Source organism: Protopterus annectens, chromosome 13.part0 (genome assembly GCF_019279795.1).
Source record: "Protopterus annectens isolate FY-2018-M chromosome 13.part0, PAN1.0, whole genome shotgun sequence".
NCBI classification, from domain to species: domain Eukaryota; kingdom Metazoa; phylum Chordata; order Ceratodontiformes; family Protopteridae; genus Protopterus; species Protopterus annectens.
In genome coordinates this window covers 1,132,615,482-1,132,641,422 of record NC_056747.1, presented here as the reverse complement: position 1 = coordinate 1,132,641,422, position 25,941 = coordinate 1,132,615,482, and the positions used below count along the sequence as shown (strand labels likewise).

The 25,941-nt window shown below is 38.8% G+C and overlaps 1 protein-coding gene across 4 annotated transcripts in view; it reads right to left on the bottom strand.

Annotated features, from left to right (window-relative positions):
- CCDC103 (coiled-coil domain containing 103) overlaps positions 1-25,941 on the bottom strand; it is a 103,687-nt gene that overhangs the window by 68,367 nt on the left and 9,379 nt on the right. The window contains exon 2 of one of the 4 annotated variants that reach the window (XM_044055114.1): positions 25,089-25,185. The exons of the other annotated variants lie outside the window; for them this stretch is intronic. The gene's annotated coding sequence lies outside the window, so the exon portion shown is untranslated. The remainder of the gene's footprint in view (positions 1-25,088; positions 25,186-25,941) is intronic. 4 annotated transcript variants of the gene reach the window in all.

Here is a 25,941-nt window from a genome sequence, read left to right as displayed (position 1 = left end):
GTAGGGCATGCCAAACTTCCTCAGCCTTCTCAGAAAATACAGTTGCTGCCGGCTTTTCCCTACCAGGTCTGGGATGTTATCAATCCAGGTAAGGTCCTCAGAGATGTTATTACCGAGGAATTTGAATGTGGTCACTTTTTCCACCTCAGACTCACCAATATATAATTGTACGTTCTGCCCTCTATTCTTCCATGTATCAATGATCATCTCTTTCATTTTTCTGGCATTAAGAGAGAGAGATTACTGTTCCAACACTACTTCACAAGGTTCTCCACTTCCCTCCTACCTATACTCTTAACTCATCACCTCCAGAGATCAGACCAATGACTGTTGTATCATCCACAAATTTGACAATACTGGTGTCATGCTGAGAAACAACAGAATCATAAGTGAGGAAGGCGTGAAGCACTGGACTCAGCACACAGCCTTGTGGAGTTCTTGATGGTATTCCCCGGCCTGACTGTCTGTGGTCTGCCTGTTAAAAAATCCAAGACCCAATTGCAAAGAGTCAGTGGCACACCCAGTATGGACAGCTTATTAAAAAGCTTAGTTAGTATCATCATATTGAAGGCTAAACTGTAATCAATAAACAGCAATCAAGCATAATAGTCCTTAGTATCCAAATGAGTAAGAACTGTATGCAATGTTGTACTCACTGCATCCTCTGTCGACCTATTCGGTCTGTATGCAAACTGCAGGGGTCCATTGTATCAGGTATACCTGACTGAATATGACTCATAATGATTCTCAAAACGTTTCATCAATATGGGAGTCAATGCAACCAGTCAGTTAATCATTCAGGCAGTTTTGGCTTTTCCCTTTTTCAACAGTGAAATAATAGCAGTTGCCTCATAACACATAGGAATTGCAGCTTGTGCAAGGGAGAGATTGAATACATCAGCAAGCACTGAAGCACAGATTTTGAGTGTCCTTCCAGCAATATTATCTGCAATGGTTGCCTTCCGGGGATTTAAACTCCTCAAGAACTTTACCTCACTTGCTGGTGGTGCTTCCAGTATGCTCCCTCTCTTACGGTGGCACCCTTTGACCAGGTGTTTTAGGCCTCAAACTGGGCATAAAATTCATCCAATGAAAACTGGCTGTCATTAGTCATCCCTCTGTCTTTGTCTCTCTAGCCTAAGATGTTTTCCAAGCCTTGCCACATAAGCCTTGTATCAGCAGTCAAATAATAGCCTTTCAGCTTATTACTGTAATTCTTCCTTTGCTGCTCTGGTAGCTCTGGGTTAGTCATATCTAGATTTTTTATACCCCCTGATATTGCCTGATGAATATGCCATGGAGTGGGCATGAAGCGCAAAGCATACATCTGAGGTAATTCATGGTTTCTTATTTGGATATATCCAGATGTCTTTATGAGGCACAATAAGGTCAATGTATGTGCTTATGTAGCTGGAAACTATGAAACTGTATTCCTCCAAATCAACAATAACATCCTCATTCATAGCAACTGTCTTGAAAACATCACACTGAGTACACTGAAAACAATGAAGCTCCTATTTAAATTCTTTTGTCCACACCCTAACAGTTTTTCTTACAATGGGAGCTTGTTTGAGGAGCTATCTATATGCTGGGTAGAGAAATACAGAAGTATGATCAGATTGACCAAAATGAGGGCGAGATACAGCCTTGTACGCCCCCTTCACATTATTGTATACATGATCTAGTATATTTTTCTCCAGTGTAGGGAAGGTAACATATTGCTTTTATGCTGGCATCACAGACCTTAAGTTGCAATGATTAAAGTCACCAGCCACTATAAACACTGTCAAGATGTTTATTTTCTTGTGCATAGCATTTATAGCCTTATAAAATGTCCCCAATGCAGCCAAGCAATTGGCTTGTGGAGGGATATAAACAGCTAAGATAAACACAGCTGTAGACTCTCTCAGTAGAGAGAAGGGTCTGCATTTCAGCATTAGTGCTCTACATCACTCGAGCAGATGATTGGTAATCTGCACATCTGAACACCATCGGTTATTGATATAGATGCAAGAACCTCCACCTTTGATTTTTACCCAATGCCTTCTTTTAATTTCTCCAAGTCTTTTGGGTTTCTAATAGTGTGATGGGAATGGACCCCATTCCTAAGTCAAAGTATTATTTATTTATTTCCAGTTTGATGACTGGGGAAGTCCACTGGGCTCAGGGAGCCCATTTTCAGTGGATGCCCGGGGAGAAAAGCTCCACATTACATAGTTTAGTTACATATGCAATCATAGTAAAGAAGATACAATTACATTCCATGCTAGAGAACAGGAATAAATTCTTTGGTTACATAGTACCTAAATATTTAGGATGACAGTGGTAACTTAATTGAGAGGGAGAATAAAGACTTAGAAGGAAAAGAGAGAAAAAAAAAAAGAAAAAAAGTGGGATGGGTTATTTATAATACATACAATTATGTTATGTACAATATGTACATTTATACTAAGTTAGCTTGTACTCAGAGTTAGTCAGGAGTTTAAGGGGTGGATTGATTATTAGGTTAGGTGGGGAGAGTGCAGTTGCATTTCCTGTTAGATGAAAGGTAGGAATGTAGCTGAGTTTTAAAGTTTTCATAGTTTTCACAAGTCCTTAGAGAGGAAGGAAGAGACTTTAATTTTTTAGCAAAGGAAACGGGTGGAAGAAGCTGACCAGCAGGACGATTGGGTTTGCGGACAGTGATTAGGTTTTGGTGAGTAGATCTTAGAGTTCTCTGAGGGGTGTAAGGTTGAAGGATGCTGGGCACTTAGTAGGTTGAAAAATTAGTCTGTGAGCTGTAGTAATTTGGAGATGGTCTATACGGTTGGAGAGTTCAAGCCAATTTAACAAATGAAGGGCAGTACAAAGATGGGAAGAGAATTTGGCTTTGGATGCAAATTTAGAAATCTTATTATAACAGACTTCCAATTTGGAGGAGAGAGAGGCAGATAAGTTTGTTAGTAGAGGAACGCTATACATTAGTGAGGGGAGTAGATAGGTAGTGGCGAGACTTTGTCTGGTGGAAGGAGAGAGAAAGCGGATGTTTCTGTATAGCATACCAGGTTTTATATGGGTTTTCTTAATGTTTTGTTGGATGCACGTGTCAAATTTTAGGTGTTCAAAGTTCATGAAATTAGTATTGTTTCAATCTTTGATGTCAACCAGTAGTACTCTTCGCAGCACCTGCAATGTGCCCAGTAATGACTCCTTCTGCAGTTTGTATGGAGCTACATGTATTGGTAACCTATCCAAATATGACTGTAATTTTTTTTTTTTATAAGACCACTTGCTCCTACTACTATTGGAACTGTCTGGGTATCTTTCTTCCACATTGTTCTCGTTTCTACCTGCAGAGCCTGATATTTTATGACTTTGTGTCGCTCTGTATGCAAGACACTATAGTCACTGGGTGGGGGAATTTCAATGATCAATGCTACTTTTGTCTTCTTTTCTTGGACCACTATATCCAGTTTTCCAGCTTCAATCTTTTGGACTGTTGGTAATGGGTGATCCCATGTGATATAAACTTCATCATCTTCTATGATGCTTTGTGGCTCATGTTTCCAGTGTTCTTCAGCCACTTCAATTACCATAATGTTTGCACAATCCCCAGTGCAACAGTCTCACCACATTATTATGCCTTTCAGTATACAGTGCTTCTGTCATTAGTGTGTCGCAAACAGCAACAAGGTGTGTGACCGTTTCCTATTCTGTTTTACAAAGCCTACATTTGTCTGTTTCTCCAACATGTTCAATGGACTTTGTAAACCCGCATATACATAGCCCACTATCTTGGGATGCCAATATTAACCTTTCATTTCTTGGTTTGAATTCACCTCTCCTTAACCATTCCTGCATTCGTTCCTGATCAACACGTTTCTTCCAGATGTTTTTAATACTTGCAACAATATTTACTGTATGTTTTTTCCTCGTTTCTTGCCTTCTCATCTGGTCCTTCACCTTATATTCTTTCTTTTGTTTTTTGGCACATTCAGTTGCTGCCTGGTTTTTATCTACTTCTGGTTTGATTTCCATTCCTGCTTGACGTCGATACGCTTCTGCTAAATTAAGCAGAGAAGTCATCTTAGATTTATTCTCCTCATGTTTCAAAACTTTCATTACATTTGGATCTTGTGAGGTCAGTAGATATGTTTGGAGTCCCATAATTGCAGATCTATACATGTAATCAGTTTCAAGGAAGCCCATCCCTCTTTCGGAACGGGGAATATATAATCTTTGTATACACTGATTTTTATAAATCATTTGGTGAGTATGAAGCATCCTATTTGTTTTAATATCTAATCTAGCCAACACTTTTTGGGGCCAGTCAATCACTCCAAAACTATAAGTTAGGACAGGAACAGCAATTTGATTTATAGCTTGGATCTTGTTCCTAGATGTCAATGCTGTTTTCAGGATTAATTTAAGTCTTCTAAAGTATTCCTTACTGAGTTTTATCCGCATTTGTTCATGTTTTTATTGCTGATCCTTCATCAATTCCCAATTAATTTATACACTCCCACTTGCTCAAGTTCTTTTATACCACATTCCTGTGCCAAACTGTTTTCCTGGTGCTGCAGTTTTCTTGCTTTAAAGGTTGGCTTTTGGACATTTATCAAGACCAAATGACATTCTAATATCATCTGAAAAAGTTTTGACAACCTGCAGCTGTGCTTTCAGTTCCACATCCGATGAGCTACACAGTTTTAAATCATCAACAAAGAGAAGATGATAAGTAATTAGACTTTGTTGTCTTCTAGGAGCCAAATTATAGCCATGGCCTAAGCTGTTTAGTAAACAGCTTAATGGGTTAATGGCAAGGCAGAATAGCAATGGTGACAAGAGTCACCCTGGAATATCCCCCTTTGAATTTTTATCCCTGGGATAATAATCTGTCCTTTATCATGGCTCAGTTGAAAAGTTGTCTGCCATTGTTTCATGGTTACTATAATGTAGTCATTTAGTGTAGAGTGTATCTTATACATTTTTAAGCACTCTTTTATCCATGAACGTGGGATACTATCAAATGCTTTTTTTGTAGTCAATCCATGCCATTCTTAGATTCTTCCCCTTTTTACAGTTCTCCACTATAACTTTATTTAACAACAAGTGACCCTTCCTTTCTTCCATATGACTTTCTTTTATTGTCCTTTTGTTCTACTGCCATAATTGAGTTTTCTTCTACATGACTATAAACTCTGTCGGAGTAAATTCCCATGTATAGTTTATACGTTGTTGGAAGGCAAGTTATTAGTCTATAATTTTTAGGGTAACTTGCAGGTTCACTTCGGGGTGCACATATAAATAGTTCTTACTCATGGCTAAATCTTCGTGCAAAGATATTAATACTTTTAACCAAAAGTTAGGTACTGCATCTGGGCCTGTGGTTTTCCAGTTAGAGGCTTTTCTTAACTTTGTTTCAATCTCTCTGGCTGTTACTTTATCCCATTTCATATCCTGTACCTTTAAACTTCTTATTTTTTCTTTTACTACTTCTATCCATTTAGCATCTTTGTTATATTCCACAGGATCTTCATAAATATTTTTCCAAAATGTACAGTATCTACTTCCTCTTTTTTGGTGGTCTTTTAATTCCTTTTACCTTATTTCCCAATTCTCTATAAAACTTTTTTGGGTCATCAATAAATTGCTTATTTTGTACTTTTCCCTTATATTTATCTATGTATATTCTAAGTGTTTCTGCCTGTGCTGAAATTTTTAGTTTATTTGTGATAGTGCATGATAGATCCTGGTCTGTTTTAATACTGTGCATTGCTTTAATCACATATATCTTCCATAGTATTTTTGTTGTTCTATTCCTGGTTCTATAATCTTCTAACAGTGACACTTCTTGTTTTAATTGCTTCATAGATTTCTCTATTTGATACTTCCATGATGATATTCAATTTTTCCCCTTCCTTTCCCTCACTACCCTATGTTCTTGTGGTAGAACTTTATCAGTTATTAATTTAGCAGCACAGTAATATATCCTGTTTACTTCTGTTATAGCACATGGATCTCTATGGACAGTCCTAATTACTGCATTCATTTGTTTTATCAGACTTACTTTTTGGGTTTTATTGACCTTCTGCAGTCTATTTTGCTTTGATCTTAATATATCTATCCATGCCCATTAAATCAAGCAACTCTTCCCTTAGCTCATTTTCTTCCAAACTGGGGGCACATCCCTTGTTTTCTATTTCCTGCGGGCATCCTTCTGTGGCACCTTCTCTTCAATTTCATCCTGTGCCATCTGTTGCTCTGTCATATGGGAACTCACTGGACAGTCACTCCTCAACACTGACTGCATCAGACTTTCCACAGTTTCCTGTTCCTTTCCTTGCCATCTAGCTTCAAGTGAACGTTTATACTGGTTTTCCTGTGGAAGGCTCCAAAATATCTTGATATGGCATCTGGCCAATTGCTTCCTGTTCCACTGGTTTTCCCTTAATTTGGATATCCATTGCTTTACCCTGTTATGGTGCTTTCTGTATTGGATTTTCTACACTGAATTCTTCTCTTTGCAGGTACTCCATAACCTCAATTTCTATTTCTTTGACTTCTCCATTACTAATCTCTTTTTCTACTTTTCCTCTTAATCTTCTTATTTTTTGTATTGTAAAGTTTCCATATATGGATTCCTTTGCCTGTATTTCTCTTCAAATATCTTTGGTGTTGCTCTTTCTGTATTGGTTAATTTTGCTTTTTCCTTTGCATAAATATTACACCATATTAAATCGGTTTACTATCATATGTTCAGATTCACTACGTTTGAATGTTCAGATTTCCGAACAAGTTCGAAAATCAGAACACCAAACACAGTAAATTCCGAACTAAGCATTTCAGTAAAGTCGAATGTCGACTTTACTGAAATGCTAACATCCGCCCAGCATTAAAACACACTTTTTGCTGCACCCCCCACACCCCCTATTTATATATACAAACGCCGAGATCACACTATAGTGAAGGATAGAGAATGTTCACTATTACAAGGTTCGACATTGTGGTGCTCATGTTTTCAGATATGCAAATGAGGTTTTGCACATATGTCAGTCGCACAAAGTGCGAATGACTATATGATAGTAAACCTATTGAATCTCTTTTCCTTTCCCCTCTCCATATTTCTTCTTCACGTCTCCTGTATCTTCTTGCTTTTCCTTACTCTGGGGACTCACTCCATCATGCTGTGATGTAGTCTGTGTTAGACCTTCTACATTAAATCCTTCACTTCGCAGGCACTCCACAACTTCAACTTCTATTTCTTTAACTTCTGCTTTACTAATCTTCTTTTCCACTTTCCATCTTTGTGATATTAATTTTTTATTGTGAAATGTTCCATGTCTGGATGCCTTTGCCCGTATTTCTCTTCAAATATCTTTGATGCTGCCTTCTCTATATTAGTTAACTTGGATTTCTCCTTTGCATGAATCTCGAATCTCTCTCTTTCCCATGTCCATATTTCTTTTTTATATTTTCCAAATATCTCTAAGTTTTGTTGTTTATATTTTCGCACTTCCTCAAATGCTTCTTTTTCTAAACAGATCAATGTTTCTTGATCTATATACCGTTTTTCAAAAATCTATTGTATTAATGAATGCAAATTTTTTATTTGTAGCTTCTGACAGTTTTTCCTGCGAAAGTATTTTTCTTTCCTCTAATTTCTCTCTTAATTGTTTTGTATATCTTGTGTCTGGAAATTCTGGGCTTTTTACATAATAGTAACAATACATAATTTCATTCTTATTCTTAACAGTCCACTTTATCATCTTTATGGCTTTTCTTTGGCCAGTCAGTTTTTGTGATTTGTGTGGACTGCTACTTCCTTCTACAACAGGTGGGCCATCCTTCCCTTCGGCCTGGCCTGGTCCCATTGTAGGAATGTTTCCATATTTCGAGGATTTTAAACTGTCATTTTTTCCAGTCCTGGCACCAACGGATTACCAGGATTGGCCACTTTTTTATCCTGGGTCTTGTGCACCCAGCTATCTTTTTTTTGTTTTTAAACTTACTTCTGTCCATGATATATGCTACATAAATACAGTCTATATATCAGTGTCGCCTTGGTAAGATTTTGTGAAAACAGGGTCCACCTTGCGAAGGTACTCACCACTACTACTCTGCTTTGCTTGTTGACTTTTTCATCTCTTCATTAGGACCCAATGCCTTTGTGTGATCTCTGTGATGGAAAGAGTGAGTATGCAACCGAACAACTGAATAAGGAACATTATCTGATAACCAAGTTTCAGTAAACATCAGTACACAGCAATCTCTCATTTCTCTCTGAGTCACAATTCTAGTTATGATCCATTTTGTTATCAAGGGATTGAAGATTAGCAAGTAGCAGGCTGGGAAGGTGTGGTCTGCTGGCTATGGCCTTTAATTTCACATGTAACATATTTCTCATGCCTCTCCTACCTCTCCTGCTATGCCTCTGTTTGAGACACTCCTTCCTCTGGCTGCATTCATCACCTGACTCCCCTGCTTATAGACCTTGTCTGCAGGCATTTCTGAGAAGATGTTCCCAACGTGATAAGCAAAGAATAATATCACAAAGCCGACTGCAGATCTCTAATAACATTTCTTTATTGTATACAATCAGTGCAGATGAAGTTTGCATGTCTAAAATTTTAAAAACCACCACCAAAACAAACAAACAAAAACACTTGCAGGAGAATGCTGAGATGTCAGCCATGATGGGCACCATCTGGAGACAAAAAATAATAATATGTATATAATATACACACACACACACACACACACACACACACACACACACACACACACACACACACACACACACACACACATTCTGCACCATGCTCATAATACTTTAGTTAGCATTACTTATGCTTCATCAACTGACTGTACAAGTCAAACATCACTGATTTTTGAATATCAACAAGCAAAATGTGAAAAACCACAGAAAGGCAAAAACATTTTTCAGGGTAAGCCCCTTAACATACATACACCAGCTGTGGAGAAAAGTAGAAAAAAAGCACTGCAGTGCATTGCTGGCTTACGCCATACAAGTCAAAACAGTTGTTGTTATTGTTGTTGTGTCTTTCAGGGGTCGCCACAGCAGAACTCCGGTCCGCTAATGATTGGCAGTAGATTTTTACGCGCCGAGTTGCCAGCCCTGATGCATAACCTTCAATGAAGGTATGCCCATTCACGCATGTCCCAACAGAGAATTAGCTCTAGCTGGGAATCGAACAGGACAACGTCTAACTGTGAGGCGACAACGCTACCGCAGCACCACCACCGCAGTATACAAGACAATTAAAAAAAAAAAATTTCAGTCAAGCAAAAAAGAACAGTCCACAATGGAAGTAACCTTGTTGGCAAGTACACATACTTCTAATCAACTCCTGCATATTGCTGAAGATTGCCTGCTGAATTCAACAAGGTCACTAAACTGTACTTCCAAGGTTGCATAATCTCAGAGTTAGTATATTTAGAAGTGCAGTGGTTTGGGGCTTCCATTGGGGCTTGCCCACTGTAAAAACATGGTTTTACATTTTTCTGTAAAAGTTAACATTTTACATTGCTGATTTAATACTTTTGCTTATGCCCATTTTGACTTTGCATGGTTCAACTGCATATACATAAATATATGCAATTTTATGAGAGTATATATTTATGCATATCAAAATACCATGGTAACTTGAATGGACATATCTGGACAGACAGAACAGGGTGGGGCAACAGGAATAAAGAAGGGGAAGCCATTCTAGACTTCTCTCTGGCAAATGGCTTGATAGTAGCCAACATAGGATTCAGAAAGATAGACTGCCACAAGATCACATACAAGAGTGGCCAACATGTAACTCAGGTGGACTTCCTCCTAGTAAGGAAAGGGCACTGGGTATAATCAATGATAGCAAAGTTATCCCTAGTAAAACAGTTGTCCCACAGCATAATCCCCTGGTTGCCACAATCCGCAGCAGGCAGTAATCATAGAAGGCTCTAAGGTCCACAGAGACCAGGTAGAAGACCTTGAAGTTGACTGGAGAGTAAGTATAACACTTCAAAGAATTAGTCAAAGCTCTAGCACCCCAAAAAGAGGAGAAAATAGGTGGAGTTGAAGAAGAATGGCAGCGCCTAAAAACAGTATGTGTGAGAACTACAGAACTGATATGTGGCTGAGCCAAGTATGGAAATAAGGTACATAAGGAAAGCTGGTTGTGGAATGCAGAAGTCCAGGAAGTCATCACAGGAAAGAAAGAGTGCAGGAAAAAGTGGGAGATAGAAAAGACTGACCAGGCAAGGAAGAAATACTGATTGGCTAACAAAGAAGCTAAGAAAGTAGTTGCAATAGCAAAAAACCAGGGCATCGGAGGCACTCTACTAGCTCATGGAAAGTGACTCAGTAGGTAGCACAAAGAAGCTACATCAGGTTGCAAAGCAAAGACAGAAAGATAAAAAGCATAGTCAGACACACTTCATAAGGAATGTCAGCAACAACCTGCTCACCAACCCACAGGGCATCAAAGGCAGATGTAAGAAGCATTTCAAGCAGATTCTGAATGAAGAAAATCCGACAGAAGCTGCACTGCTCCAGACACAGACTATGATGGGAGGAAAGGAGGAGTCCACCATAGGAGAAGTAAGAATAGCACTAAGGAAAGTGAAATCAGGGAAAGCAGCAGGCTCAGATGAGGTCATAGCAGATATGATAAAGACATTGGGTGAGACGGGGGAGAAATGGCCCCTGAGGGTACTCATAGCAGTGTAGAAAGAAAGGCATATCCCAGATGACTGGAAAATAAGCATGCTTGTGCCAATGTACAAGAACAAAGGAGACATCCACAATTGTGGACAGTACAGAGGCATCAATCTCCTGTCACACTGCATGAAAGTTCTTGACAGGGTGATTGATAGAACAGATATGCAAAGAAGTAGAATGTAAGATGCAAGATCAGCAGTTCAGATTCATATCAGGATTCAGCATAATTGACCTAATGTTTGCAGTGAGACGGATAGTTGAGAAGAAGCTAGAGATGAGGAAAGAGTCCATCTAGGCATTCCCAGACTTGAAGAAAGCATATGACAAGGTCCCAAGAAGGCTGATTTGAGCAGTACTGCAGTGGTTCATAGTCCCAGAAACACTGGTAGAATTACTGCTATGTACAAGGACCCAGTGACTCAAGTATGAACAGTGTTTGCTCACAGAAGGGTTAGCAAACAGGTCGGAGGGGACAGATCAACAAATTTGCTGTATGCAGATGATGTGGCATTATAGACAGACTCTAAGCAAGAACTTCAGCAAAGGACAGGGGAATGGAATGCAAAATTGAAGGCACATGGGATGAAACTAAGCACAGATAAGACAGTGGTAATGGCAGCAAACTGGGGAAAACCACACTAAGCAAAGACCCGAGACAGAAGGAAAGATAATGGAACGGGTTAATAGCTTCAATTATCTGGGAGGGGTGGATGAGGAGAAAGGAAGTCTGGATGAAGAGGTCAAAGCTAGAATCGGAAAGGCAGCAGAAAGCTGGCATAGAGTTTCAGTTGTAGTCTATGACAGAAGAATGCCCAAGAAGCTGAAAAGTAAGGTGTACAATACAGTGGTGTGACCAGTACTACTGTATGGTACAGAAACCTGGGCAGTAAAGGCAGAGCAGATGAGGAAGCTAGAGGTGATAGAAATGAAATGCCTGAGAAGGATGGTAGGATGCACACTGTGGGACAGATGAATAAATGAGGATGTAAGAGCAGAAACCAAAGTAGTCCCAACTGCAGAAAAGATCAAAGAGAACAGATTACAGTGGTTCAGACACATGTGCAGAAAAGCAGAAGACAATCTAGTGAAGAAGATTTGGGACAGACTGGAAGAAGGTAAGAGGAAACGAGTATCTATATCTATATTAAGTTTAATGTGACCCTATCTCCCTAAAGAGACTCAGTGTGTGTAATCTGTCTTACATATGTTTTTCTAGCATCTACCTAACTTGAGCAGCATTCTAACTTGGTACACATGAAAGCAGCCTACCAGTGGTCATTGCACAGGCCCCCCCAACCCCATCCTTGGTTTACAGTCTACTCCCCACAATTACCTCTATCTAATCTCTATAAACCTGACTTCTCTGCAGAACCTCTTCTCCTCTGAGTGCACCTCCCTCCTTTTTCCACTAGGTGGTAGCATACTCCTAATAATAAGCCCAGCAATAATTCCCTCTCCACTAGCTCACTCTGCCTAGAACGTGTCTCTGTCCTTTCACCAAGAAAGCTGTAGTTTTATCTCTCCACACGCATATACTTGTTTTTAGAGAGTTTCCCACCAACTAAAATTAAAGAAACTAAGATGTTTAGTACAAAACAAAGCTTGTAACCATATACCTGCACCCCTGCAGTAGTTCTCCTTCTCCTGTCTCAGGTCACTGATTGTTTTCGGGCCTTCCCGCCTTCTTGGCTCTTCCCGCTCCGTTCACCCTGTGGGCTCACTCCGCTCCCCTACCCTGCCCCCAATTCCCACCCACCCCCAGTGGTTCTAGATTTATCCCCTGCCCAAAAGTCCTGCCCTCTTCTCCAACCAATCAGGATACATCTTTCCATTAGTCCGACACTCTTCACCAGCCAATCAAGATACACCTTTCCCCCTCCCCTTCCTCCACCCTCCCTACTTCTCTCCAAAACATCCCCAACACACCCAATACCACATCACCCTCTCTTTCAATCTTATCTGTCTCCTATTACCATGCTCAGCCTTCCTTCCAAATTCCTTCTCTTCTCATCCTTCACCTTCCTTCTATCTCTATACCAAATAACCTCCTATACTGACTTCCATTTACTCTCTCCTCCTTTTACTCCCCAGCACCACCTTACATCCCAATTCCACAACATCTTAGCTTCTTTAGTTCCCTCCTCCCACCATCTCCTTCTATTAAAAGTAAAACTTTTCCCTATCTCAAATAATAACTACAAACTTAAACCAAATCACTACCAACCTCATCTATCAAAATACAAAACTAATAAACGTATCCCCAATCCCACTTTCCTTCACTTAGCTGGTGATATACACCCCAATCCTGGTCCAAACTTCTCTCCTACAAATCACCCATGCACCAACAACAAAACCTCTAATAAAAACCTCAAGTTCCTCACTATCAATGCCCAAAGCTTGAAAAATAAATTAACCCTCTTCCATACCTGGTTCACTCATAACTCCCTTGGCATAGCAGCCATTTCTGAAACATGGCTAAAACCTCACATTAATGACTCTGAATTCCTACCTCCAGGATTTCATTCTCTCCGATTTCACCGCACTAATAGAAGAGGAGGTGGAGTTGCTTCAATCTACTCCAACCTCTTAACTATGACCCCATACCCTAACACCATCCCTTCTTTCAATAATGCTGAACTAGTTATTGGCATACTAAAATAAACAACCACAAAAGCATCTGCATTATTTCACTCTATATTCATCCTGGTAACAATACCAATACACTGGAAGATATCCTCTCTTGGTCCTCCTCCAACATTAAGCTAGAAACCTTTATTTTGGGAGATGTAAATACTGACTGGGGAAAAATCAGTAACCCTAATCCCTCCATAACTATCAACCTATTCAACTTCACTCAACTTACTAACTCCATTACTAGAACTAACAAAACTAATCCCCCTGGCACCATACTTGACTGGATACTAGTATCTCATCCTAACAAAGTTATAAAATCTGGTGTCACTCCTGACCCATTAGGAGACCACCTCCCTGCCTTCTCCATTCGAGCCACTCCCACCGCCCCTCACTCTCACCACTATAGTCAAACTCGTAACCTAACTTTAATCCTAATTCTTTCTCTAACTCCCTTAAGCTAACTAACTGGAACCCCCTAAAAACACTGCCACTAGACGAAGCCGTTGACTATTTAAATTCTACATTCTTAACTGTCCTTAACTCCCTAGCTCCTATAAGAAGAAAAAGAATCAAAACAAAAACCACCCCTTGGCTCACCAATGAGACAAAAAAGATTATGCTACTAAGGGATAAAACCTGAAAAGCCTACCTTAAACACAGACAGCCTGAAATCTTCCTTAAGTTTAAGCAATTAAGAAACCTTGCCAAAAAAACTAGTCATTACAGATAAAAAGTCTTACTGCATCAAACTACAAGAAAACCACAAAAGAAATCTCAAACAATTCTGGAACTCTATTAATTCCCGCCTTAGGCCAGGTACAAAAAACAACCCCTGTCCTGACACCAGCAAATCTGACCCAGAAATTGCCTCACTATTCAATTCCTTCTTCACCTCTTCCATCACTGAACTAACCAAGACTTTCACCAACAACAACCCTCCTCCCCCCAAATCAATCTTCCTTTCCCTTTTCTCCCCCCCTTCCAACTCAAACCTGTACCCACCAACCTAATAAAGAAACTGCTCTATAAACTAAAGCCTTGCTCCAATGCCCCTGACAGTATCCCATCCTCCTTCGTAAAAATAGCTACTGACTCCATTGCTGTACCCATCAGCATCCTAATTAATAGGTCTCTACTCGAATCCTATGTACCTAAACTCTGGCGCTCTGCTTTCATTCTTCCTCTCCATAAAGGTGGCAAGAATTGTAATGTCTCCAATTTCCACCCCATAGCCATCCTCTCCCCTATATCCAAAATCCTTGAAAAATGCATCCACCTGCAGCTCATGCCATTCCTTACTAAACACCAACTACTCTCTCCTACCCTACACGGCTTCCGCCCAGGACACAGTACTAACACCGCCCTTCTCTCCTTCTTACATTCTGTGAACTCTGCACGTGACTCACGGTAACTTAGTATCATCCGTTCTAGTAGACCTATCCAAAGCTTTTGACACCATCTCCCACACCCACCTTCTAAACCATCTCTCTAATCTCAACCTTAGCCAAAAAACTATTTCCTGGTTCTCTAGCTACCTTTCAAACAGGTCCCAAGCTGTGAAATGGGGCCAAGCCACCTCCACTTTCCTCCCCATACCTTTCAAACAGGTCCCAAGCTGTGAAATGGGGCCAAGACACCTCTACTTTCCTCCCCACCCCAACCGAAGTACCTCAAGGTTCCATTCTTGGCCCATTACTATTCAATATCTTTATTAACGACTTCCACAAAGCCATTCCCAACACCACAACTGACGATTCCACTTTGATCTGCTGCGCCCCTAACCTAATAGAGCTCCAAGCTCTAACACAAACAGCATTTTCAACCACTGAAAACTGGATGCTCCAAAATCACCTCTCCCTAAATGCAAACAAAACTAAGATCCTCCTTTTCTCCCCCTCCAAATCCTCATCTCTTGATAAAAACTCATTCCAAATTACCACCCTTAACAACTCCACAATCGAGATCGTAACCTCCACCAAACTTCTTGGTGTTACAATTGATGACCAACTAAAATTTAATACTCACATCCAGCTAAACATCAAAAAAACACACACAAAACTTGGCTTACTGTATAGAAACAACCACTTTCTGTCTCCTCCCACCAGGCTAACCCTTGCCACTACTTACCTCCTTCCCTCTCTACTATATGGTGCTCCTCTGCTCACTAATCTATCATCCGCTCTTACCTCCAAATTGGAACAATGTTACAACAAAATCTCCAAATTTACCACAAATGCCAAATCCTCCTCTCATCACTGCACCTCCCTTCACTCTCTAAACTGGCTTGAACTCCCCAATCAACATGACTTTCTCCAAATCACTACAGCCCACAAATTAGTGTTCCATCCTACTAACTGTCCTGCTCTTTCCAATATTTTTCAACCTTATACCCACCTTAGATCTTCTCACCAAAACCTGATCACAGTACAAAAACCCAAGTGGCCAGCAGGTCATCTTCTCTTATCCTTTACCCTAGCTAAAAAATGGAATGCCCTGCCCACCTCACTAAGAACCTGCAACAACCTAGATAACTTCAAAACCCAACTTCATTCTCACCTCTATCTAAATAGGATATGCAACTGCACTCTTCAGCCCACACCTCTCAAACTATCTTCCCCCTTCTCTCCAGGCTAACCTCTTTACCTTCCTAACCCCTTCTAAAATATTAATTGCATAAGCTACTAAACAGTAAATTCTTGCTTTTTATACTATATGCCAATTTCTTTCCTTCTGAACATAACAGAAATTGTTAATATTTTTGCTATTTTAGCTATCTGGTATTTGTATTGTAGACTATTTGCAGCAACCTGTTATTTGTAATGTAATCTGTGTCTGAACTTTTTCATGTAATTAAAATAAACTGGCCCCCAAGCTCAGTGGACCTCCCCAGTAATCAAACTGAAATAAATAAATAAGTATGTCCAGAAAAGAGGTGGATGGATTGTGAGAGAGATGATCTGCGACAGTCAGTTATGAGTGTCGAAGAAGGCAGAAGTGAGGCATTAAATCAGGAGAGATGGCAACAATTAACACAATACCCTGACCCCATGTAGGAAATGGGGAAAGGGGGGCTGAAGATGATATATTTATACATATATAAAAACACCCCCACACACAAAATACACATATATATTTCAATATTCTGCTTTGTTTCTCTATTAACCTGAGATTTATTTCCTTCATTCTTTCTGAAGGCTTTTTTACCTTTAGATTTTACTGAAAGTGGAGTCTGCATGTCCTCCCTGTGGTCGCATGGGTTTCTTCCGAGTGCTCTGGTTTCCTCCCACATCCCAAAGACATGCTATAGGTGGATTGGACACTCTAAATTGGCCCTAGGTGTGAGTGCATGCATGTGTGTGCCTTCTGTGGAAGGTTGGGCATTGGGCTGGCAACTCGACACCATAAAACTCCACTGTCAATCATGAGTGGACAGGTGATTCGCTGTGGCGACCCCTAACCGCGAAAAGCTGAAAGAAGAAGAAGATGATGATTCTACTGAAAGTGTATATTTATAATTCATTTTGTTGAGGTTTTTCTATACTTACTCCCTCAAAACAGATAGCATAACAGGAAGTTCACATTACATGCTGTAGACATTATATCGGCAAACTTCATTGTCCATTAAGTCTATGCACAAGGGTGCCCGGTGCTCCCCTTATCCCCCCCCAATCTAGCTGGCTCTAAGGGGAGATGGGCTCTTTAAAAATGGAACAGAGTTTGCTGTCTTGACAATATATCTGATTGAGGATACTTGTCCTGAAGTATAATGACTTCATTCTAAAGGTCATGCAACTCGCGTGATGACTATACTGTCAAAAATACCTAAGAGAGGAATGAGCAAATCTATAATGTTTAGAGAACAGAACAATCGGGTCTATATTAGATAAACGAAATTTTGAAAGTTCAACTGTCATATGGTCGACACCATATGATCGTACTTTCAAAAGTTTGAATATCTAATAAAAAAATAAACTACACAAGACACCTATCTGAATGTTTTAAGCAGGGGGACAAGCATCCCCACACATGGGGGGCTGTGCCCACCACACCCCCCGCTCATTAACTATCCCAACTCTGAGATCGCAGTACAGTGCAGAAAAGGGAAATCTTCCCATTGCGCGTTTTACGGAGATCTCCGTTACAACGTTTGAACATTCAAAAATCCAATTATATGATGTTGACCATATGACACTCAGAATTTTGAATTTTCAAACATTCAATATAGAGCCAAACAATCATACCAATTATGTGAGTTTTAGAATGAAGTGCTCATTCTTTAGGGCACAGATCCCTGATTAATTGCATAGACAAACTACAACTAATTCCATTTGTAATTTGAGCTGGTGTTTCCCCTTAACTCACAACTGACTAGTCTTAAGAGGGGTGTTGATGTGCCAGTTCCCCAGAAAAGGCAATCCGCTGATATGTGTTGCAGTGATACATGTAAACTTCCCAAGTTACATTACCTGCTTGAAGAGGTTAGGTAGATTCATTACAGCCAACTGATATCTCTAGGTGTTTCAGTAATTACATCTTACTGATGTTTGTAGGCATCTAATACAGCGTGCTTATGTTTGGATTAATTCTCACGCCATGCTACATACAAGCCATTCAAAAATTTCATCTTAAAGCTTACGTTACAAGCAGCACAACTGCAACGGTATTTGACATCTAGATAGTGAGAGATATTAACTGTTGTTCTTATGCAATTTGTTTATATTGCCATCATTTTCATTATGTTTTTAAAATATCACAACAACCAACAGACAGAACTACAAAGCATCATACGAAAGCTCACAGGTGGACAAAGAAAATGTTGATGACAGTGTGTATGTAACTTGAGTGATTACCAAAATATTTTAAGTTGTTTAGAAAATGTTGCAAAATTAATAATCGTTATGTTTATTAGAACTTATATAATCCAGTTTAAGAAGACCTACAATCGAATGAACAAAACCACTGCAAAGATTTGCTTGAGCTGAAACATTTGCCACTTACTTTTCTTCAGTAACCCTTATGGCTCCATAGATATAGATATTAGTTTGAAATGTGAGGTCATATCTTGATTTTTTTTCTTCAAATAACTTTATTGAATTATCACTTGTGACATAGGCATATTTACATTCATATAAAAGTAATCAAACTATATTAATGGGTCCACTTCTAAATCTTGAACTCTCATATTCTTGAAATTCAAAATACTGAGTCCAAAATCTTGAAAGTTCAAAATACTGAAAACTCGAAATACTGAATTTCATAATATCAAAGAAACAGAGTACACCAACACTTACAATATTCCAGCACAACTACATAACAAGACATATTACTCTTCTCCAACTATAAGCAGGGGGGCAAGCCCTCATACACCCCACACTCCTTGCTACTTAAATATATCAACTCCAAGATCGCACTCTACAGAACAAAATGGCAAACATACCATTACGTGCTTCATGACTGCCTGTTGTAACCTTAGTCATGTTCCCTTTTAATTTGCTATACAACAACATAACTCATCTTAGTGTAGTAAAGTGAGATCTCAGAGTTGATATACTTAAGTAACAGGGGATGTGGGAGTGCAGCCCCCATACGGGGGGGGGGGTGCAGGGGTACTTCCCCCCCCTGCTAATAGTTGGAGTAAACTAATATGCTTTGTCTTTTATTTGTTTCTCTATGTACTTCTGGTAGAGTATAGCAAGTGTTAGTATTCTGTAGTTTTTTCAATATTATGAAATTCAGTTTTTTGAGTTTTCAGTATTTTGAACATTCAAGATTTTGGACTCAGTATTTGGAACTTCATGATTATGAGCTTTTAAAGATTTAGAAGTGGACCCACATTAATATAACAAACATCATACTTCACATAAACTGCTATATATCATATAACCTAAGCAACATTACATAAATTATTCAATTCCTGGCTTTTTTTAAGAAACGCTTACTATATAGGAAATCATACATTTATATAAATGAAAACAAACCATACTGACAGATTCCCTGTTGCAAACATTATACATCACTTATAATCTACCCAATCTTTCTCACTCAAATATTACATAGCTCATTTAAGTTCTGTCGCCTTTTAGATGTCATTCTTCCCTTGTATGTACTGTTCCCACAATTCCCATTTTTTTCCTATGTAGTTTGCTCTTACCATTTTGTAAAGATTTCAATTCCAGCAGTTTTATCTCTGTTACTATATTTACTACTTCTAGTATAGCTGGTTTAGATTTTGATTTCTATTTTCTAGTAATTGCTTTTTAGACAACCATTACTATTAGACACAGCAAGGCCTTACCATGTCTAGGCAATTCTGATTCTGTATTATAGCTCAGAAAAATCATCTCCCTTGTCAGACCAATCTCCGACAGTGCATCCTGCAGGGAATCCTTAAAGTCCACCAACTCACCGCACTCCCAGAAAACATGTTATCAATTACCTCTTTCTTCCTCTTCCACCTCCAACATTTGCTGTCTGCCTGAGGAAAAATTCTCCGGAGTCTACTTGGGGTATAAAAATATTTATGTAAACATTTCCAGGCAAAAATCCTAAATCTTCTAGATTTTGTTGCATATTTGGGAGACATACATATATCCTCCAATTGTTTCTTAGTGAATTGCTTATCCAGTCTCTCTTCCCAATCCTTTCTAAACTCCTCCGACTGATTCATATAATTAGCATGTAATATTTTATATGCTCTTGTAATTATTCCTTTTTAACAGCAGATTGTGTTCTAAATTCTATTAAAAAACTCTACCAGTGCTGGTTTTTCATTTAGGACCCGTCACCCCCCCTTTCTTTCTCTTTGCCTAAACTCTGATATCAATCTCTGATAGAGAAGCCAATCTCTTACCTGCAGTCCAAATAAATTCTTGGGGTCTTCCCTTCTATCATCTTTCCCTCTCTAGTTATTTGCTCCCAATACCTTGGTTCCTTTGCCAGTTTTCTCCAATAAATTCCACCCCCCTCTTGCCTAATGTCTGCATCCCTAACTGCAGTCATACCTATTAGCAGAATCTCCTTTCTCCGTTCCCACGTTGGTTTAGCTCTTAGCATACTTTCTACTACTTTATGGATATAATATTCTGTGCTTATTGTTATTCTCCTTAAATGCCTGCATACAAAATCTCACTCTCTTCTTGTTTCTTGAGCTCCCCCCCTGTTTCATCATCATCCCTTTCCACTTTGAATTTGCTATTTATATAAGTCATAACTCTGTAGCTCTGAAATACCTCTTCAAATTGGGTAATCCCAATCTGCCATGTTTTACTGGAAGAATCAGCTTATGCCGCTTGACTCTTGCTGTCTTCCCCTCCCAGATAAAGTCCTTCAGCTCCTTATTAATTGCTATCCACAACTTCTCCTCTGGTTGATAAAAATATACTTGACCTGTGTATAATACTAAAGGGACTAAAAACATTTTAACTGCTTGTATCTTACTATCCATATAGCAACATTTCCACTTTCTCAGTTTTTGTCTTATCTTTTGTTTAGTTTCTTCACACATATCCTTAGCTGCCACACTTGAATAATTTTTAATCCATATTCTTAAATACGTCATGCTTTCATGTCCCAATAAATATGGATATTCCTGAACCAGTTCATGTGTGGGTACCTAATTTACCGCTAGTGCCTTTGCTTTAGCTTCACTAACTTTGTATCCTGAAAAGATCTGAAACTGTCTCAAAATGTTCCATAACGCTATAATGTCTTTTTCTGGTTTTGTCAGGTATAAAATAATATCATCTCCAAATAAAGCCAGCTTTAATTGTCTACCATACCAATTATATCTTTGAATTTCTGAGTCCTTTATTTTCTTTGCCAATGGTTCTAAATATAATGCAAATAATACAGGGGAAAGAGGATATCCCTGCCTGGTTCCTCTGCTCAAGCAGAAATTTCAGAGAGAACCCCACCCACTTTAATTTTCACCTCTGATCCCTCATATATTCTCCTAATCAACCTTATAATTTTTTTCAGGAAATGCAAATGCTTCCATTGCCCTGCTCACAAAGTTCCATCTTACTCTGTCAAATGCTTTCTATGCATCAAGATCCAACAACAACAGTGGTATTTTCTTACATTCTGCTTCCCTCTGGATCATCAATGTTCTGTTAATATTGTCAAATGTTTGCCTCCCCTCCACAAAACCACACTGATCCATATCTATCAGTTTTGGCATTACTTTTGCCATTCTTTTAGCCACTATAGACATGAACACTTTATAATCATGGTCTAGTATTGAATGGGCCTGTATGAAGCTGGATCTGATGGATCTTTACCCTCTTTAGGTATTACAGCTATCACTGCTTTCCTTTCTTCCAGGACTGTGGTGCTTCTCCTCCTCTTAAGCTACTGTTAAACAAAACCTTCCAGATCTTTATCAGTTTTTTTTTCCTCCTACATTCCAAACTTCCACAGGAATACCATCTATTCCTGGGGACTTTCCTGTAAACTGGTTATACATCACAATTTTTATTCCATCTCCTCCTATCCTGTTTGTAATTGAACTTCCTCTACCTCTAGCCTTGGCATATTTAATCTTCCATAAACATTTCCATTTGTATCTTTTTTTTTTTATTTTCATATTTCTCTGCTTTATAGAAACTTTCACAGAATTTCAGAAATATTTATAATACCTCTACAGGATCTCATTACCTTTCTTGTTATAGGCTCCCTAAGTTTGGCAACAGCTTCTTCTACTTTCTGTTGCCCGAGTCATGCTATAAGTTTTTGTGCTCTAGTGTTATTATCAAAACAATAGTTGCTTAACAGCAATGTTTCTAAGCTTGTGCATATCATCGAGGTAATCCCTTATTTTCCTAGCATTCTGCAGTTGATCCTATTCATGTTCTGTGGGATTCCCACTATTTTGCAATACTTTAACTTTTGTCAGTCCCTCTAAATAATTATTGTTTTTTCTTAACCGTAGCTCCTTTCTTTTATTTCTACCCTATTTTTAAACTCCAACTTAATTTTTTCCCATTCCCTAGCTATATTTTCAGAAGAAATTTCTATCCTCTCTAACAGCTCCTGAATAATCTCCACTACCCATTCCTTAAAATCCTCTCTTTTCAATAGATAGATGGGAAAGCGACAATATCTAATTTTTATTTCATTACCCTGTGCTTTTATTTCAGTTATTATTGGAGCATGATCAGAAATAGTTACTGGGTGAGTATCAAGACCTTCAATTAAATGCACATGTTCCTGTGAATTGTAAATTATGTCTAGCCTAGCCCAGTTTTTATATCTTGGGGAATAATATACAAATTCACTCCGAACTCCTATTACTGAATTCACATCCTCCGTGCCAAATATTTTCATAAATTCCTTTGAAAATCTATCTTTTTTTTTTTTTTTTTATTATTTCCCCTTCTGGGTCCCCCAGACACATCTTCACTGCTGCAAATCAAATTCCAGTCTCCACCTATAAGTAATATTCCATGCTGAAAACTGATAATTTCTCCATTATAGCAGTTTAAGATATAATGTAAATACATGCCAGTGTAATCTTCCTCCCTTGCCAGTAGCCCCTTAGCATTACAGATATGCCACTTATCTTTTTTATCTTCTTCTATCACAATTGGAGCTCCTCTTATATTAATTGTAAGTGCTCCTCTTTTTCTTTGTTCCAGGTATTCCACTGAATAGCCATCTTGAAAAACCTTTCTTTATCAAATTCACACGTTCAGTTCTTTCTAAGTCTGTCTCCTGTAACATAGCTATTTGCAATCTACATTTTTTTAATACAGTTCACTACTCTTTCTTGTTTATATTTACCTGAGAAGCCAATTACATTTAAAGACATTAATAGAAAGCATCATTGTATCAAAATGTTATTATTCCCACCTTTTATGTATAACACCTTTTTTGTTAAATGTCAGGACATATCTTGAGTTTGTCAAAAAGCTCAGGATTCAATCACTGGAAGTTAGGGTACAAATCTCTTGAGCTCCACTGGAGTGAAAGAGTTAAAGCAATATGCCATCTAATATTACAGTTATGGCTGCAATGGCATGTAACATGAAATATATATCTCACACACACACACACACACACACACACACACACATATATATATATATATATATATATATATATATATATATATATATATGTATGTGTGTGTGTGCACATACATATGTGTATGTATATATATATATATATATATATATATATATATACACATATATACACACACATACATACATACATACATATATAAAGTTTGGTTATCGTCAAGATTAGGACTGACCAGTGAACAGTAGGCACCATTACTCTAACATAAGCTTCCCTGATATTACTGCCAGTTTAAGGGGCGACACATTGTTATCCAATACTACAAACTTTACCAGATGCCTGCAAACAGTAATATGCTACCTAGCATACCACCCACAAGGGAGGTCGCCACTTGTACACATGAAATTCTACCAGTTTTTATTGGTTGCCTCCAAGAACAGCGCTCGCCTATTTACAGGCAAAGTAAATAATACATTACTGTTATTTCCAGTAATGGAAAGAACTGCATCTTCATCTCTCATCATGTCTAGATGCGTTGATTATTTATTTCTAGATTTGTTGCTGGTACACTGTTTCACTATTCTCAGCTAGAGCGTCTTCTGTGTGGAGATATGCGTGAATGGGCGTACCTTCCTTGAAGGTTGTGGGTCAAGACCGGCAACTCGGCACGTAAAAATCTACTGCCAATCATTAGCAGACCGGAGTTTCGCTGTGGCGACCCCTAACCGGGAAAAGCCAAAAGACACAACAACAACACTGTTTCACTACTGGCACTTACCTGTTTACAAATGTAAATGAAATATTAAAAAACTCAATGCCAATAATGGAAATAATTGATAACATCACCTATTGGGGGGGGGGGGGTGTCTCCATCTTAACCCCTCATCAGTAGATTTTTTTTATTTCATTTTCTTATTTTATCAAGTAATACATGGCGATGTGCGGTGATTATGCATGACATGGCAATACAAGTGTTCATCTTACTATAACTGACTTCAAGCCACTACTGTTATGAAAAAATTAACACAACTAATGCAGTAACTAACTGGTTTACATGGTTAGTTCAAAGGAACATATACCAGCACCATTTTGTGCCACTTATATAATTTTAGTGAAATAGGTATTGATACTGCACTGATGACAGCTGTACAAACAAAATGCTTCTTGTCATTGAACGACAACCTCAAAAAAGGCAAGTGCTTCCATTTAAATCAACTCTCAATCATTACATCCCTGCCCATGACCTGGATGAGTGCTGGATGGCAAGTCGTAAACTTAGCAAATTATTTTCTTTTCCTTTCTCTAGAATTTTGGACAAAGCCAAAAATAATGGGGGTGAAAAAGCCCTAAATTCAGTGGCAAATTTTAACTATTACTGAAATTAAAATTAGCACAAAGCTTTGCATCCGCATGTGCCTTAGCATGAATTTTCTAAGCAATAAGGGCAATAATGGAAAACACTGGATTGAGCGTAACTCACGTCTATGTATACGAACATTTGTTATGCTCAGTCTAATGTTCTCCATTATCACTTAGACCTTTAATGTCTTTTGTGATATAAAGAATAGTATGGGATATTAGCTGTTTTAGTAAAAAGGTACATATATGGATTAAGTGTAAACTTGAGTGCCTTTACATAGAACACATTATATTGCTAGTGATAGCGAGAAGAGAGGCTAAACAACTACAACTTAGTAAACAAATGCAAAGGGGCACTTAATACTACCTTTTGATCGCAGGGGGATCTGATAGTCGGACCAGCCTTCACACGGCAACCAGGATCAAAGTACCTACAAATCAGTCTTCAGTGACCTGCAGTTTATCTAAGCAATGAAACATACACTGAGCTAAAATAGTGCCTTTGCGATAGTGATTTTTAAAAGTTATGACAGCAGCACACGTGTACAACTACACTTCTACCACAACACTTCAACTTTCACGCAAATATACTCTTTCAGTCCAGTATTCTCCATTATCGCCACAAGTATGAAACTAATAATTGCCTTCATATCTCTTAAGTGTACCTCATTATAGGTTCATAGGTTCATACTAGGCTATCTGCCCTAGGACATTTATAAGCCTAGCCAGAGTGTGTTTGGCTTTCGCCACCCATTTTAAATGAATTTTGCTATGCCCTTTTTCGAGGTTAGTATACTGTGCCTCTGTCTAACAGTGACACAGAAGTGATACCCGGGGTAAACCTACGATCTCCCATCCACTCATCAAGATTCCTCTTGAAGAGAGTCAATGAGGGACTCTGCCTAACCTGGACTGGGATTTTATTCCAAAGTGAAGGGAGCCTCTGGGTTATGAATCTGTCCCTCCATCATGTCCTATTTATTTCAGTGCTGAGGTTCAAGTCTCTCGAGCGCGTAGCTCGATGGGATTTGGATTTTCAGAGGTGCAGCATGTCCATTAATTCCGGGGTGGACATGGCTTTACACGTCAGGCACAGATCGCCTCTGAGCAGGCAGTATGCCACTGAGTAGAGCTGGAGTTTCTTTAACCGGGCAGCATATGGCATCTGTTTGAGCCATTTGATCCTCTTGGTGAGGTACTTTTGGGGTCTTTCCAGTTGC